The 17,078-nt window shown below is 34.8% G+C and overlaps 1 pseudogene; it reads left to right on the top strand.

The window, feature by feature from the left end:
- The first annotated feature begins 2,708 nt into the window (after positions 1–2,708).
- On the top strand, positions 2,709–16,532 carry LOC107927250 (ABC transporter C family member 3-like; annotated as a pseudogene).
- The last annotated feature ends 546 nt before the right edge of the window (positions 16,533–17,078 follow it).

The raw sequence follows: 17,078 nt of genomic DNA on the forward strand, positions 1-17,078 counted from the left end.
TATTGTAGAGACGGTCATTTGATTTTCACAAGATCTCAGTCTCTCACATGGCCCAGCCACACAACCGTGTGAATGTTTGTAAGCTTTTGCATTTAGGTCCACACGGCTTAGTGAGATACATGGCCGTGTGACCCTTGTTTTGCATGTTTGCCTTTTATCTTTTAAAAAGATTACAATTTAATCTTTGTTTATTATTGGGTCAGCTCTAGAGCTTATGTAAGCTCATATAAGACCCAGGAAAAGTTTCAAATGGTATTACATGATTGAAATGATTAAAGTTAATGAATGGTTTGATTCGAATTAATAGTGAAATATGATGTGATGAAATGCAACTTAATTGAATAAATATTAATATTTATAGATGATGATGGATAAAAAAAATTAAATTACCTACGAATGGTCATGGTAAGTTAGTATGTGCGTATATTGAAGATTGGAACTTATATGAATATAAGCATGTTATAGTGTATTGGACAGAATATAAAATTTGATAATGAAATTTTACATGAGTTGCAATTGTGAGAGATTATGCATAGCGAATTATGATCCGGAAGGTTAGTATAAAAATTGAGACGAATTAATGAACTCGATTTGGAATATAGTATGCTACAATGTTAAATTCTTGAACTAGTTTATGGAACTTATTTTAATGAAAGTAAGCAATAAATGATGTTCTTGGTAGTATGCTTTCGATAGGTGTTACTATTGAGTGTTTTCATTAACTTATTCATGTTGATATTGAATTTTTAAAAATACCACTAAGTTGATTACTCAGCGTACGATTTATTTTCTGTGCGCAGGTTAGGATATATTAAAGATCTTGAATTTCGATTTCAGCGTCCAGAGAAAATCCCGAACTCAGTAATGTTGATGTATTTACGTTTTTGAATAGTTTGGCATGTACCTATCTAATTAAGTCACTGTTAATATATCTTTATGTTTATATGAACTTGAGTATCAAATTAGTATTTATTGAATTTAATTAATAGTGTTATTATATGCTCATAAGTAAGTTATTTGAAATGTGATGAGTATTCGTATCTAAATTAATTGTAGTTGCCCTGGCAACAAATGTGACACAGTGTAGCTCAGACTTGACGATTGGGTCGAGTATGGGGTGTTATATAAATAGTACAAAAACTCAAATTATATTTTAATATTTACTTTATAATTTGACTAAAAAAATTAACAACTAACCTAACACGAAACACTATAAAATATGTACTAGTTAGTATTAAGGGTTTTTTTACCTAGATAATATAAAAAAAAATTATGAAAATGGGGTATGTTGTAGATTATTTACAAGAATGATATACAGTACAATATTTTAATCTAAAAAAGGTGACCTAAATGTTAGTTCATTTATTTTAATTCATCATAATTTGATTTTTGTATATTTTTAAATTTAAAAAGTCGGTCAAATTATTTAACAATGAATTGTTGAGTTGATGTTTTTTTATTAATTCTTTGTATATGATTTTGATAAACGAGTTGATCTTGTAGTATGTAATTTGATGATCAAGTTTAATGATATTAAATAATTTTGACTAACTTTTTAAATTCGAAAACATACTAAAATTAAATTATAATAAATTAAAATATATGGACTAATTTTTAATTTTCATAAAATAGAAGTATGAAATTTAAAATTATACTACAACCAAACAAAAAGTTAGCACATATGGTGTCACCTTTTTTTAGATTAAAATTTTATTTTTTGAAAAAAAAATATTTTTATTTAAATATGATTTTTTTATAGGTAATATCACCTTACACGTTAAGGACATTTAATTTTATTGTAAAAATTATATTATTCTCATAAATAATTTATAAAATGCCTATAATTAGTTTTTTTTATTAAAGACAATTTTCCAGTGTAAGCCGATTTTTTTATTCATGTGTTTACCCCTTGGAAGAAAAGTGTCTTGACTACAGAATCCCAAGTTTTGCATTGCATGGTGTGCTGAGTTGCTGATGTGTTTGTGCTTTTTTGTTTTTTTAAAGATAAGAAGAGGGTAATTTTTTAACAGCAAAATTATTAGAATGATTTAAATTCTAATCATACTTACAGCCATAAACACTATGATCATCGGACCAATCCGAGATTTAATCTTTTCTATTCTTTGATCACACTTGACCAAGTAATATATAATGTGAATACAAGTCAGCAATATAAACAATTTGATAAAAATATTTTTAATACATTTCATATCATATCCGAATCAATATTTATTATTTAAAGTCATCCTTACACCACAAATGAATCTTAATGGCACAATATTAATAATTTGAGAATCCAATACTTATTTAAGATATAGGGATCAATTTAAAAGTTAAGCAATAATTTAGGAATGTTAGTTGAAATTAAGTCCTTCGTCCCTTGCTCTTGCTAATTTAGTATTTTGTTATTTGTGGAAAACTCACACTAAAGTAAAAAAAGACTTCGATGATTAATGCTATATTTTATGTTTTGAGAGTCAAAAATCACGTCTTCCCCCGAAGGCCCCTCCAACTACCTTTTTGTATGTCTTTTTCTGAGTTTCAGTGCGTTTCGCTTCTGCTCTCTTCGCTTCCAGTCTTGCTCTCCACGCATTTCTCTTCTCCAAGTATTTTTCTTGTCTTTCTTTTTTAGTCCCATTTATATATAAACACAAAGCCAGAAGCCTTCAAACCACTTCAAACTTTTTGCGTGACAATCATCTTTACTAATGAGTTCAGCTACTAGTTTTGATTTTCTACTAAAACCCATTTTTCTTCATGGGTTTTCTGCTCCATTACACTTAGTTTTGTTGCTTTTATTGTTAATCTTGTGGGTGGTGAGCAGGGTTAAAAAAGTTAGTAGGGAAGGTTCAAAGGAAAGACAGGTTTTATGGTATAAGCGAACATTAGCTTGTTGTTTTGTTGTTTCAGTTTCTAATGTTGTCTTGTGTTTGTTAAGTTGTTTTTATTGGTATACAAATGGTTGGTCTGAGGATAAGACGGTGAGTCTTATTGATTATGCATTGAAAACACTCGCTTGGGGTGCAGCATGTGTTTACTTGCATTGTCAATTCTCCAATCCTGGTGAACAAAAGAGATTCCCTGTTGTGTTGAGAATATGGTGGGGTTTTTACTTTTCAATTTCATGTTATTGTCTTGTTATAGACATTGTTCTCTTCAAAAAACATGTTTCTTTCCCAAGCCAGTATTTAGTATCTGATGTCTTGTCTGTTGTTACTGGTTTGTTTCTATGCATTGTTGGGTTCTTTATAAGAAATGAGGGTGAAGATACCCTTCTTGAGGAACCCCTTTTAAATGGAGATTCTAGTGTTAGTAATGGTGTAGAGTTGAGTAAGGAAAAAGGAGGTGATACTGAAACCCCATATTCAAATGCTGGTATTTTCAGCATTCTTACATTTTCTTGGATGGGGCCTCTCATTGCTGGTGGCAATAAGAAACCATTAGACCTTGAGGACGTTCCTCAGCTAGATAGCCATGATAGTGTTATTGGGGCTTTTCCAAAATTTAAAAACAGGCTTGAATCAGCTGATAGTGAGGGGAATGGTGTTACCTCACTTAAGCTGGTGAAGGCACTGTTCTTTTCAACTTGGAAAGATATTCTTTGGACAGCTTTGTTTGCATTTATGTACACGGTGGCTTCATATATCGGTCCATACCTCATCGACACTTTTGTTTAGTATCTGAATGGGCGAAGGGAATTTAAGGCTGAGGGGTATCTTCTAGCTGCTGCTTTCTTTGTTGCCAAGCTAGTGGAGTGCTTGTCCGAGAGGCGCTGGTTCTTTAAGTTGCAACAAGTTGGACTTAGGCAGAGGGCTGTATTGGTAGCAATGATATATAACAAGGGGTTAACCCTTTCATGCCAGTCGAAGCAGAGCCATACCAGTGGGGAGATCATCAATTTCATGATTGTTGATACAGAAAGGGTGGGTGCCTTTTGTTGGTACATGCATGATCCATGGATGGTAGTTCTGCAAGTTGCTTTGGCCTTGTTGATCTTGTATAAGACCTTGAGGCTAGGATCCATTGTCACTTTCATTGCAACTGTACTTGTTATGTTGGCAAATATACCTTTAGGGAAAATGTTGCAGAAGTTTCAGGATAAGTTAATGGAATCAAAAGATACAAGAATGAAGGCAACATCTGAAATTTTGAGGAATATGAGGATTCTTAAACTGCAGGGGTGGGAAATGAAGTTCCTCTCCAAGATTGTCGGGCTCAGGAGTGTCGAGGAAGGATGGTTAAAACGATTTGTTTATACAAATGCCATGACTGCTTTCGTTTTCTGCGTTGCACCATCCTTCGTGTCTGCAGCCACTTTTGGTGCTTGTAGGTTCCTAGGAGTCCCACTTGAGTCAGGGAAGATCCTATATGCACTTGCAACATTCAGGATTCTTCAAGAGCCAATCTACAACCTTCCTGACACAATCTCAATGATAGCTCAAACAAAGGTGTCACTTGATCGAATTGCTGCCTTCCTCCGGCTCGATGACTTGCAGCCTGGTGCTATAGAGAAGCTACCCAGTGGTAGTTCCGATACAGCGATCGAGATTGCTGATGGGAACTTCTCTTGGGATATGTCATCCCCTACTGCAACACTAAAAGATATAAACTTGAAAGTTTCCCATGGCATGAGTGTTTCTGTTTGTGGTACGGTCGGCTCTGGCAAGTCAAGTTTACTTTCCTGTGTTTTGAGAGAGTTCCCAAAGATATCAGGAACTCTTAAGTTGTATGGTACAACAGCCTATGTTGCTCAGTCACCTTGGATACAAAGTGGCAAGATTGTAGACAACATATTGTTCGGTAAGGAAATGGACAGAGACAAGTATGACGAAGTGCTTGAAGCTTGTACCCTCAAGAAGGATCTTGAAATTCTCTCTTTCGGTGATCAGACAGTTATAGGCGAGAGGGGAATCAATCTGAGTGGTGGACAAAAGCAAAGAATACAGATTGCTCGTGCTCTATACCAAGATGCCGATATCTATCTGTTTGATGATCCTTTCAGCGCAGTGGATGCTCATACCGGATCTCATTTATTTATGGTAATGTCTTCCTATAATCGTATGGCATGTATTTTAAGAGTTCCTATAGTTAATTTAGTTGAAATAGTTATGTCTGAGCTCTGAGTATCTTGTTTAATCTTTTGAATGGCAGGAGGTTTTACTAAAGAATTTGAGATCAAAAACAGTGATTTATGTCACTCATCAAGTTGAGTTTTTACCAGCTGCTGACTTAATTTTGGTGAGCTATTATTTACATTATTTTCAGTATTTTCATCATATGTCTTAGATTCAAGAAATAATTTATTAACTGGATTCAACTTGTATTTACATATTTGCTAGGTGATGAAAGATGGGAGGATTGTTCAAGCTGGAAAGTATAATGATATTCTCAATTCAGGTACTGATTTTATGGAACTTATGGGTGCATATAAGAAAGCTTTGTCGGCCCTTGATACTGTTGAAGCGAGTTCAGTTTTGGAACGAACTACCAGTGAAGGAGAATGTGATATAGGTACTACTAATGGGAAAGTGCAGAAAGAAGAAAACCAAGGTAACGAGAGCGGTAAAGTAGATGATGTCGGACCAAAAGGACAGCTTGTTCAAGAAGAAGAACGAGAGAAAGGACAAGTCGGGTTTTCGGTCTACTGGAAGTACATCATGTTAACATTAATGGAAGACAATTAATAATGGTTGCCATTAACATTAATGGGAGACAATCAATAATGACAACCACCAACTTTGGAAAAGTGGCATGGGATAATTTTTTTTTGGTCCTTGAGATAATGGGCTATTTATTGTTTGGTCCTTGAACCTCAACTATAAATAGGCCTTCTCATTTCTCATTTCAATTTATCCCAACCAATCTTTCTCTCTTAGTTTTCTCTCTTCTCCCATTTGAGAATTCTTAAGGAATTCTATTTGTTTGTAATATTTTGGAGATAGTAAAGTTATCATCTGGTGTTAGTGCCCGAGGACGTAGGTATAATTTATCGAACCTCGTTAAAACTCTTGTGTTCTTTTTGTCCTATTTTTCTTTCAATATTTGAGGGTATAATAGTAGTATTTAATTGTGCTATTAAATTACTATAGAAGGGATATTCTGACTAAGGAAAGACTTGGTATTTAAGAGATCCTTGTGATCCACCTCTCTTCACTGGGAATTAAACTTTGTGGGATTTTTTAGTACAATAATTTACACGCTTCCGACCCTATTGGAACAACAAGTGGTATCAAGAGCCGAAGGTTAATCGTAGTATGCTCTGTGGTTGCAGTTTAAACTGATTTTCCACATCAGAAAAGATTTCCTTAGGTATATTGAAAGATTATGGAGAAAACGGTCGGTGTAGGAGCTTCAACATCGTCCATGTGGACAAGACCGACAATTGCAAATGCAAGATTGGCCGCGGAGATCTTTGATAGCACGGGCCATTTTGGTATGTGGCAAAGTGAGGTTCTAAATGCCCTTTTTCAGCAGGGTCTAGACATTGCCATTGATGAAGAGAAACCAGATGATGTACAGGAGAAAGATTGGAAGGCGATCAATTGGTTGGCATGTGGCACAATTCGATCATGCCTTTCTCGAGAGCAGAGGTATGCTTTTTCAAAGGAGACTTCTGCAAATAAGTTGTGGGTGGCACTTGAAGAAATTTTTTTGAAGAAAAACAGTCAAAATAAGCTCCACTTGAAGAAAAGACTGTTTCGCTTCACTTACGTCCCAAGTACCACAATGAATGATCACATCACCAAATTTAATCAGTTAGTCACTGATTTGCTAAATATGGATGAGACATTCAAAGATGAAGATTTGGCTTTGATGCTATTGGGGTCACTTCCTGAGGAGTTTGAGTTCCTAGAAACTACTCTACTTCATGGCAGGAGTGATATATCTCTGAGCGAAGTCTGTGCAGCCTTATACAGTTATGAACAGAGAAAAAAGGACAAACAGAAAAACTCAATCAGAGATACAGAAGCTTTAGTAGTCCGAGGTCATTCGTACACTCGGAAGAAAACTCAGAAGGGGAGATCAAAGTCAAAGTCCAGACTCGGGAAAGATGAATGTGCCTTTTGTCATGAGAAAGGCCACTGGAAGAAAAATTGTCCAAAGCTGAAGAATAAGGGAAAAGCTTCTGTAGATGCTTGTGTTGCAAAGCATGATACTAGTGACTTTGAACTATCACTGGTTGCATCATCATCGTCGTTCCATTCAGATGAGTGGATTTTGGATTCGGGTTGTACCTATCATATGTCTCCTAACCGGAAGTGGTTCTCTGATTTAGTAGAACTAAATGAAGGAGTTATTTATATAGGCAATGATAATGCCTGTAAAACTGTTGGGATAGGTTCAATCCAATTAAAGAATCAAGATGGATCAACCAGAGTTCTGACTGATGTTCGGCACGTGCCCAGTTTGAAGAAAAATCTCATCTCATTGGGAGCCTTGGAATCCAATGGTTCAGTTGTTACTATGAGAGATGGGGTTTTGAAAGTGACATCTGGCGTACTTGTGATATTGAAGGGCATCAGGAAAAATAACTTGTATTACTACCAATGTAGTACAGTTATTGGAGCAGTCGCTGCAGTTTTCGGTAACAAAGACTTAAACTTAATGCAGTTGTGGCATATGAAGTTGGGACATGCCAGCGAAAAATCCTTTCAAATTCTGGCAAAGCAAGGATTGTTGAAAGGTGCAAAGGCTTGCAAATTAAAATTTTGCGAGCATTGTGTTCTTGGAAAGCAAAAGAGAGTGAAATTCGGCACTGCTATCCATAATACAAAAGGTATTTTGGAATATGTTCACTCAGATGTGTGGGGGCCTTCCAAAACACCTTCGTTGGGAGGAAAACACTACTCTGTTACTTTTGTTGATGACTTTTCCAGAAGAGTTTGGGTGTATACCATGAGAACTAAGGATGAAGTGCTTGGAGTTTTTCTTAAATGGAAAACTATGATCGAAAACCAGACTGGCAAGACAATCAAGCGGCTTAAGACAGACAATGGAGGGGAATATAAAAGTGATCCGTTCTTTGATGTGTGCCAAGAGTATGGTATTGTTCGACACTTCACAGTTAGGGATACACCACAGCAGAATGGAGTGGCAAAGCGTATGAATCGAACATTGCTGGAGAAAGTTCAATGTATGTTGTCCAATGCTGGGTTGGGCAAGCAATTTTGGGCTGAGGTTGTGACATACGCTGGCCATCTTGTTAATCGTTTGCCGTCATCTGCATTAGAAAGAAAAACTCCTATGGAGGTATGGTCTGGAAAACCGGCTACAGATTATGATTCCTTACATGTGTTTGGATCCACTGCATATTACCATGTGAAGGAGTCAAAGTTAGATCCAAGGGCAAAGAAAGCTCTCTTTATGGGAATCACTTCTGGAGTGAAGGGATTTCGTCTTTGGTGCTTAAGCACAAAGAAAATGATCTGTAGCAGAGATGTTACCTTTGATGAATCTGCCACATTGAAAAAGGTAGCAGATGAAGATATTCAGACAAGCGATACTCCACAGCAGGTGGAGTGTACTCCAAAACAGGTGGAGTTTGAGCAGATGGGGATTTGCCCAGTTAATAAGTCTAATTCTCCAGCCACAATAGAGGAATTAGAGGTTGAAGAGGTTCTGACCCAAGAACCATTAAGTACACCAGAACCAGTTGCAGTTGCAAGGCCACGGAGAGAAATTCGTAAACCTGCTCGATTTACTGATATGGTGGCCTACGCCCTTCCCGTTGTTGATGATGATATTCCTGTCACTTATTAAGAAGCAATGCAAAGCTTAGAAAGTGACAAATGGAAATGCGCTATGGATGAAGAAATGCAGTCTCTCTTGAAGAACAATACTTGGGAGTTGGCGCAATTACCGAAAGGTAAAAGGGCAATCGGATGCAAGTGGGTATTCGCAAAGAAAGATGGATCTCCTAGCAAGAAAGATATTCGCTACAAGGCAAGATTGATAGCTAAAGGCTACGCTCAGAAGGAGGGAATTGACTGCAATGATATATTTTCCCCTGTTGTGAAGCATTCCTCCATTAGAATTTTGTTGGCCTTGGTAGCACAGTTGAATTTGGAGCTAGCTCAACTTGATGTTAAGACGGCTTTCTTGCATGGTGAGTTAGAAGAGGAGATCTATATGACTTAGCCCAAAGGATACACAGATGCTGGTGGTAGAAATTGGGTTTGTAAGCTGAACAAATCGCTATATGGATTGAAGCAATCCCCGAGGCAGTGGTACAAGCGATTTGATAGCTTTATGAAAAGGCAGAAGTACACAAGAAGCAAATATGACAATTGTGTGTATTTGCAGAAGCTGCATGACGGATCTTTCATTTATCTACTCTTGTATGTTGATGATATGTTAATCGCTTCGAAGAGCCAAAAAGAGATAGATAAGCTGAAGGCTCAGTTGAATCAAGAATTCGAGATGAAAGATCTAGGTGAGGCCAAGAAGATTCTCGGCATGGAGATAAGTAAAGATAGACAGAGAGGCAAGCTTTGTTTGAATCAGAAGCAATATCTGAAAAAGGTATTATAATGTTTTGGTGTAAATGAAAACACAAAACATGTAAGTACCCCACTTACTTCTCATTTGAAACTTAGTGCTCAATTATCTCCGAAAACTAAAGAAGAAAGAGAATATATGGCAAAAGTCCCATATGCTAATGCAGTTGGGAGTTTGATGTATGCGATGGTGTGTATACGGCCTGACATTTCACAAGCTGTTGGAGTTGTGAGCAGGTATATGCATGATCCTGGAAAAAGACATTGGCAAGCTGTGAAATGGATTCTACGGTATCTTCGAAAAACCGTAGATGTTGGTTTATTTTTTGAGCAGGATAAAGCACTTGGTCAGTTTGTAGTTGGATATGTTGATTCCGACTTTGCTGGTGATTTAGATAAACGTCGTTCAACTACGGGGTATCTGTTTACTCTTGTGAAAGCCCTAATGAGTTGGAAGTCTACCTTACAGTCTACAGTAGCTGTATCTACTACAGAAGCGGAATATATGGCAGTTACAGAAGCTGTTAAGGAGGCTATTTGGCTTAATGGATTGTTGAAAGACTTGGGAGTTGTTCAAAGTCACATTAGTCTATATTGTGACAGTCAGAGCGTTATTCATTTAGCGAAAAATCAAGTCTATCATTCAAGAACCAAGCATATCGACGTAAGATATCACTTTGTGCGGGAAGTCTTTGAAAAAGGAAAAATTCTACTTCAGAAGATTCCGACAGCAGATAATCCCGCAGATATGATGACCAAGGTGGTGACAACAATCAAGTTTAATCATTGTTTGAACTTGATTAACATCCTGAGAATTTGAACACCTTCAGGTGTATGGCGCTCGAGAGCGCATTTGGAGGCACTATAAAAGATAGCTTTATCGAATTTGGGGAGTTGAAGGAAGTGTGTGAAGATGTGATTATCCTAATCAAATCTTCAAGGTGGAGATTGTTAACATTAATGGAAGACAATTAATAATGGTTGCCATTAACATTAATGGGAGACAATCAATAATGACAACCACCAACTTTGGAAAAGTGGCATGGGATAATTTTTTTTTGGTCCTTGAGATAATGGGCTATTTATTGTTTGGTCCTTGAACCTCAACTATAAATAGGCCTTCTCATTTCTCATTTCAATTTATCCCAACCAATCTTTCTCTCTTAGTTTTCTCTCTTCTCCCATTTGAGAATTCTTAAGGAATTCTATTTGTTTGTAATATTTTGGAGATAGTAAAGTTATCATCTGGTGTTAGTGCCCGAGGACGTAGGTATAATTTATCGAACCTCGTTAAAACTCTTGTGTTCTTTTTTGTCCTATTTTTCTTTCAATATTTGAGGGTATAATAGTAGTATCTAATTATGCTATTAAATTACTATAGAAGGGATATTCTGACTAAGGAAAGACTTGGTATTTAAGAGATCCTTATGATCCACCTCTCTTCCCTAGGAATTAAACTTTGTGTGATTTTTTAGTACAATAATTTACACACTTCCGACCCTATTGGAACAACACATCACAACAGCATATGGAGGAGCTCTTGTGCCTTTAATATTGCTTTCTCAGATTCTCTTTGAGATTTTTCAAATAGGCAGCAACTATTGGATGACTTGGGGATCACCAATGTCAGCAGAGATAAAGCCTCCTGTTGGGAGCTTTACACTAATCATGGTCTATTTGGCTTTGGCCATTGCAAGTGCCATTTGTGTCTTTGCCAGATCCGTGCTTCTTGGTACAGCTGGATATAAAACAGCCACTCTTCTCTTTAAAAAGATGCATCTTTGCATTTTCCGCGCTCCTATGTCTTTCTTTGATTCTACACCGAGTGGAAGAATCCTCAACAGAGTAAGCATCTAATGTTTTTCCTGTATGGATACAAAAGATTCAATTTATCTTCATGTTTGTTGGTCTTTTCCCCCTAGTTTGTAATGTATTGTAAACTTTTTTGTTGCCTCTTATAGGCTTCTACAGATCAAAGTGAAGTAGATATGGACATCGCGCACCAAGTCGCCACATTTGCTTTCTCAGTTATCCAGCCACTTGGAATCATTGCAGTCATGTCTCAAGTTTCTTGGCAGATCTTTATCATTTTCATTCCAATGATTGCTACCTGCATTTGGTATCAGGTAACTCTTGCCGAATTGTGGCTATGCAATGCATGAAATCATGAACTTTTTACAATGCAGCAACATATTGAAAATCTCAAATTTTCTACTTTGTAAAACTCATTTAATCATTGCCTTATTGTTGAACAAAGGAATGCTCATAAACTTGTAATCTCGCAGCAATATTACACATCTTCTGCCCGAGAACTTTCGCGGCTGGTTGGAGTATGCCAAGCTCCAGTAATACAGAATTTTGCTGAAACAATTTTAGGAGCAACAACTATAAGGAGCTTTGATCAAGAAACAAGGTTCCAAGACACAAACATGGCACTGACCGACTCGTATTCTCGTCCAAAATTTTATGTCGTTGGTGCAATGGAATGGCTGAGCTTCCGCCTTGACTTATTGTCTTCTGTTACTTTTGCCTTCTTTTAATTCATTTTAATCTCTTTACCGGAGGGAGTTATTGATCCTGGAAAGTAAATGCAGATTCATATTGGCACCTTTGTTGACTACTAGATAACAAATGTTCTAGGAGAATGATTTGATGCATTTTTCGTTCGTTTAGCTATTGCCGGGTTAGCTGTGACGTATGGACTCAATCTAAATATATTGCAAGCTTGGGTGGTATGGACTATGTGCAATATGGAGAATAAAATTATATCTGTTGAGAGAATACTTCAATACTGTAGTATTCCTAGTGAGCCTGCCCTTGTGGTGGAAACGAATCGCCCAGACCATTGTTGGCCGTACCACGGAGAAGTTCATATTCGTGATCTGTAGGTAAGGCAATGTGCCAGTGTTGTGGTGTTCTATGATTCTGTTTCCAATGCATTGGCCGTGTTACAGGCCAATTTTGGGCCCTTTACAAAAACCCAAACCCCATTTTACAAAACCCAATTACTTAAATACTAACCCAAACCCGGTTGACCCATTAAACCCACTAATCCCTAAAACCCAACAGCCCAATTACCCCTAACCCTAATCAGCTTTAACCCGAGACCCTGACTCCCACTTGCCTCTGCCTTCTGACACTAGCCTCTGCAGCACCGCCCCGGTCATGTCCTCCACCCACCACACCTGCAAGCAATAGACAGAGATAGGACAGAAAATATAGAAAAATCAAGTTGTAAGGCTATAAAAGCCATAAAAAAAACAAATAGGGAGTTCGGCAAGTTCAAACAAAAATGAAAAAACATTCTATTTTGAGAGCAAAAACAACAATCCAATCAGTGTCCAAGTAAAAAGAATATCACAAAACCCAATCCAATACCAGAGATTGAAGAACCGAAAATATAAAAGCATAAAGTGATCTCTTTTTTTTCTTATTTGAGTTTCGTTTTCTAGGCTTATTTTCCACATATATATACTAAAACATATAAAAATATAAAACAAATATTTAAAAAAAAATTTACCTTTTCGGTGGCCGGCGACGGTGGTCCGGCGATCGGACCGGTGACTGGCCATTGGCCGAAAATCTCCCTCCCCCTCCCTTCTCTCTTCCTTCTCTCTCTTTTTTTTTCTTTTTCTCCTCACCAAATGATTTTTTTTTGCAAATTTTGGCCTTTATATAGCCTCCCAAAACGACGTCGTTTTGGGGGCTACCATTTAACCCCAAAACGACGTCGTTTTGATACGACCCAGTCCGACCCGACCCGACCCGACCTGCCTCAGGATCCGCGTGTTTTTAAAAAAGGGGGAATTTGCACGTGCGATCCTTCCGCTTTTTCAAGCTTTTGCAATCAAGTTTTTTTATTTTAAAATTTGCCCCAGGAAGTTGTCACAACTTTCAATTTAGTCCCCACTGATATGTTGTGTTTTGATGAGAAGGAATATTTGCTATTATAGTCCTCCTAGGTTATGCGCGTGTGGCAATTTGATCCTTTTTCTTTATTTCTCTTTAAAATTGCCCCAAAACTTTGTTTTTGTTCAAAATTTAGTCCTTTTTTTTATTTTAGTTTATTTTCGTATTATCTTCGTTATTTTATTTCATTTTAAATATTATTTGATTATCATTATTACTATATTAGTGTACATTTTATTTACATACGTATATGTATTTATATTTACATAGTATTTTTTTTAAAATTATTTTATTTTAATATTATTATATTATGTTTACTTTTTTTTTAATTTCTATATTATTATTATTATTATTGTTACTTATTATTATTACTCTTATGTACATATTATTTATACTATACTTAATATTATTATTATATTTACTATTGTTATTTATAAATATTAGTGTATATTTTTATTATATATGTATATATATACTCTTTATGTATGGTATTTTTTTAACATTATTATGTTTACTATTTTATTTATTATCTTTAATATATTATATTTTACTTTCCTTACCTTATTATTATGTCATACTTTCTTTTTTATTTTTGTTATTATTGTTATTATTATTTATTATATTTATATAATATTATTAATAGGTACTTTTAACATTATTATTTCTAATATGTAAATGCTATATAAATATTTTAATACTATATTATGTATGTATTTTTCAACGCCATATTATGTATATATTTTTAATGCTCTGCGTACACTTTGTAATACTATTATTATGTATATATTTTAATACCATTAGTTATATATTTTTGTACTATTTCATATATATATTTTTTCTATATTATCCTTATTATTAGTATTGATATTAGTGCGTTTTATTATATGTATATATACTCTCAATATTATATTTTTATATGTATACTCTTAATACCATATTATTCTTATCATTTTCGCTATTATTACTTACTTTTAATATTATTGTTATTATTTATATATATGTATAGATATTTTCATGTACTTATTATAAATGTATCATTTGCTTACTTTATTATGTACATACATTTTTCAATACTTATATATATTATTATGTAAATATACTTTAGCATTACTAATTATATATATTCCTAAATACTATTATATGTATATGCATATTTTTATTACCATATTGTGTGTATATTTTTATTACATTTATTTTATTCCTACTATATTTATTACTAATATTAGTACATATATTCTATCGTTTTTGTATACATTTTTATATATAGTATTATTTCCATATATCCTTATAGTTATTACTATACTTATTATTTTATTCTAATGTTATTATGTATTCATTTTAAAATATATAAGTGTATTTATATAGTATTATCAATGTATATAATTTTCTTTATGTTATTAGCATTTATAATGTACTTTGTATATATTCATTATATATATTATATATAGGTATGCATTATGTGTGTATTTTAGTGTTATTATGCACATACATCTTTCAAGATTTAATTTTTTTTTTACATCATGTATATATTTTGACAATATAAGTAGTATATATATATTTTGACTATTTCATGTATATATTTCAAATATTATGTATAGTATATTTCTGACACTATTACTATTCACATATATATATTGGCGTACATATTCTTAATACCATTATTATTATATATATTCATTGTTTCCATTTCGTGTTTGATTCTAATATTACGTTTAATGTCGCATATATCTTTATGGTTTTAATATATTTGTCGCATTTATATTTGCTTCTACATATTTCTAGCTCTATCATCTATTTTCATCAATTCGCTTTGCATTATTTCGAAAATCTTATTCTTGTTTTTTAATAAGGCAACGTATCGGTTTAATACTAGGTCGCCGATTTCATCGCTATATTGGGTGAACATCAATCGACTCGTGTTAAAACGGTATGCCCTTCTAAAAAACCGAAAAAAAGCTAAAATTTCACGTGTTCCAATCGAATTACGACTAAATGTTACATTGAACTCGTATTTTTTAAAATCAAGACAACATGTGTTTTATAAGATACCAATTTTGGGCGTCGCGAGGGTGCTAATACCTTCCTCGCTCGTAACCGACTCCCGAACCCTAATTTTTTCTCTGGATTTTGACGTAGACTTAAACTCGGCCTTCTTTTTGTTTTAAAAATAAATTCATTAGGTGTCCGATCACACCTATAAAAGGATCGGTGGCGACTTCTTCTTTTTATTTATTCAAATCAAACTTCAGTTTTCAAGTTTTCACTAAATCGCCACAATTAGCGACCAAGCCAAGCTAAAATTTTTACGTCGCTACAAGCTATATTAAATCAAAAATGATGGTCTCGATGTAGGTACGGTATGCTCCACACATGCCACTCGTGTTGCGAGGCCTGACCTGCACATTTCCTGGAAGGTTGAAAACGAGTATTGTAGGGAGAACAGGCAGTGGTAAATTAACTCTCATACAAACACTTTTCCGGATCGTTGAACCTGCAGCAGGGCAGATCATAATCGATGGTGTAAACATCTCATCGATCAGGTTGCATGATTTGCGTTCACAACTCTGCATCATCCCTCAAGAGCCTACCATGTTCGAAGGGACTATACGAAGCAACTTGGACCCTCTTGAAGAATACACAGATGAACAGATTTGGGAGGTAGGTTCATTTTAGACAAACACTGTCTTTTATGATCTGTAATCCAAGTCTAACATCCATAATTATTGTGTTTTAAAGGCATTGGATAAATGCCAACTCGGGGATGGAGTTCGAAACAAGGCCGGCCGGCTCGATTCTTCAGATTCGATCCTTCTATCTTATAACACAAATGAGTTTGTCTTCTTTTGCATAAGTTATACTTTGTATGATCATTGTTGTGCAGTTAGTGAGAATGGAGAGAATTGGAGCATGGGGCAAAGGCAGTTGGTGTGCCTTCGGCGTGTTCTATTGAAGAAAAGTAAGATCTTAGTGCTCGACGAAGCGACCGCATCGGTGGATACCGCCACCGACAACCTAATACAGACGACGTTAAGGGAGCACTTCTCCGATTGTACGGTCATAACAATCACTCACCGAATAACTTCGGTTCTGGATAGCGACATGGTTCTGCTTCTAAGTCATGGTTAGTAGTACAGTATGCTATGCTCGTTAAGATGGATTGTTTGAAGTTCATTTCATTTGAATAGAAAAAAAAACATTTGTTTTTGCAGGAATTAGATGATGAAAATTCCCTAGTGTTAATAATTAGTAATGTTTTATGTTACTAGAAATATTCGTATCTGTGTTCCATACTTGTATCAAACACGTGTATGAAGATATAACTTTCAAAAATCTTCTAAATTTAAAGAGAAATTTATAAAAAATAACATTACTCGTGTTAAATGCATATCTATACTTGATATTCACATCTAAATTCGAATAAATTTAAATGTTCAATAAATTCAAATGATTATCATTTTCTTTACTTTTCTTTTCTTTTCTCTCGTTTTATCCCAATCTAAACATAAAGTTAATATGATAGATAAAAAGATTGTGATATAGTAAAACTTTGTACATAAATTCTCGAGTTTAGTGGTTTTTATTTTTTATTAATATTTAAATATAAAACTGATGTTTAAATTATAATACTTTTTTCCACTTAAATATTTAAAGTTTTTTTGTCAAAAGTAATAC

Source organism: Gossypium hirsutum, chromosome A11, assembly GCF_007990345.1.
Source record: "Gossypium hirsutum isolate 1008001.06 chromosome A11, Gossypium_hirsutum_v2.1, whole genome shotgun sequence".
Classification (NCBI taxonomy): domain Eukaryota; kingdom Viridiplantae; phylum Streptophyta; class Magnoliopsida; order Malvales; family Malvaceae; genus Gossypium; species Gossypium hirsutum.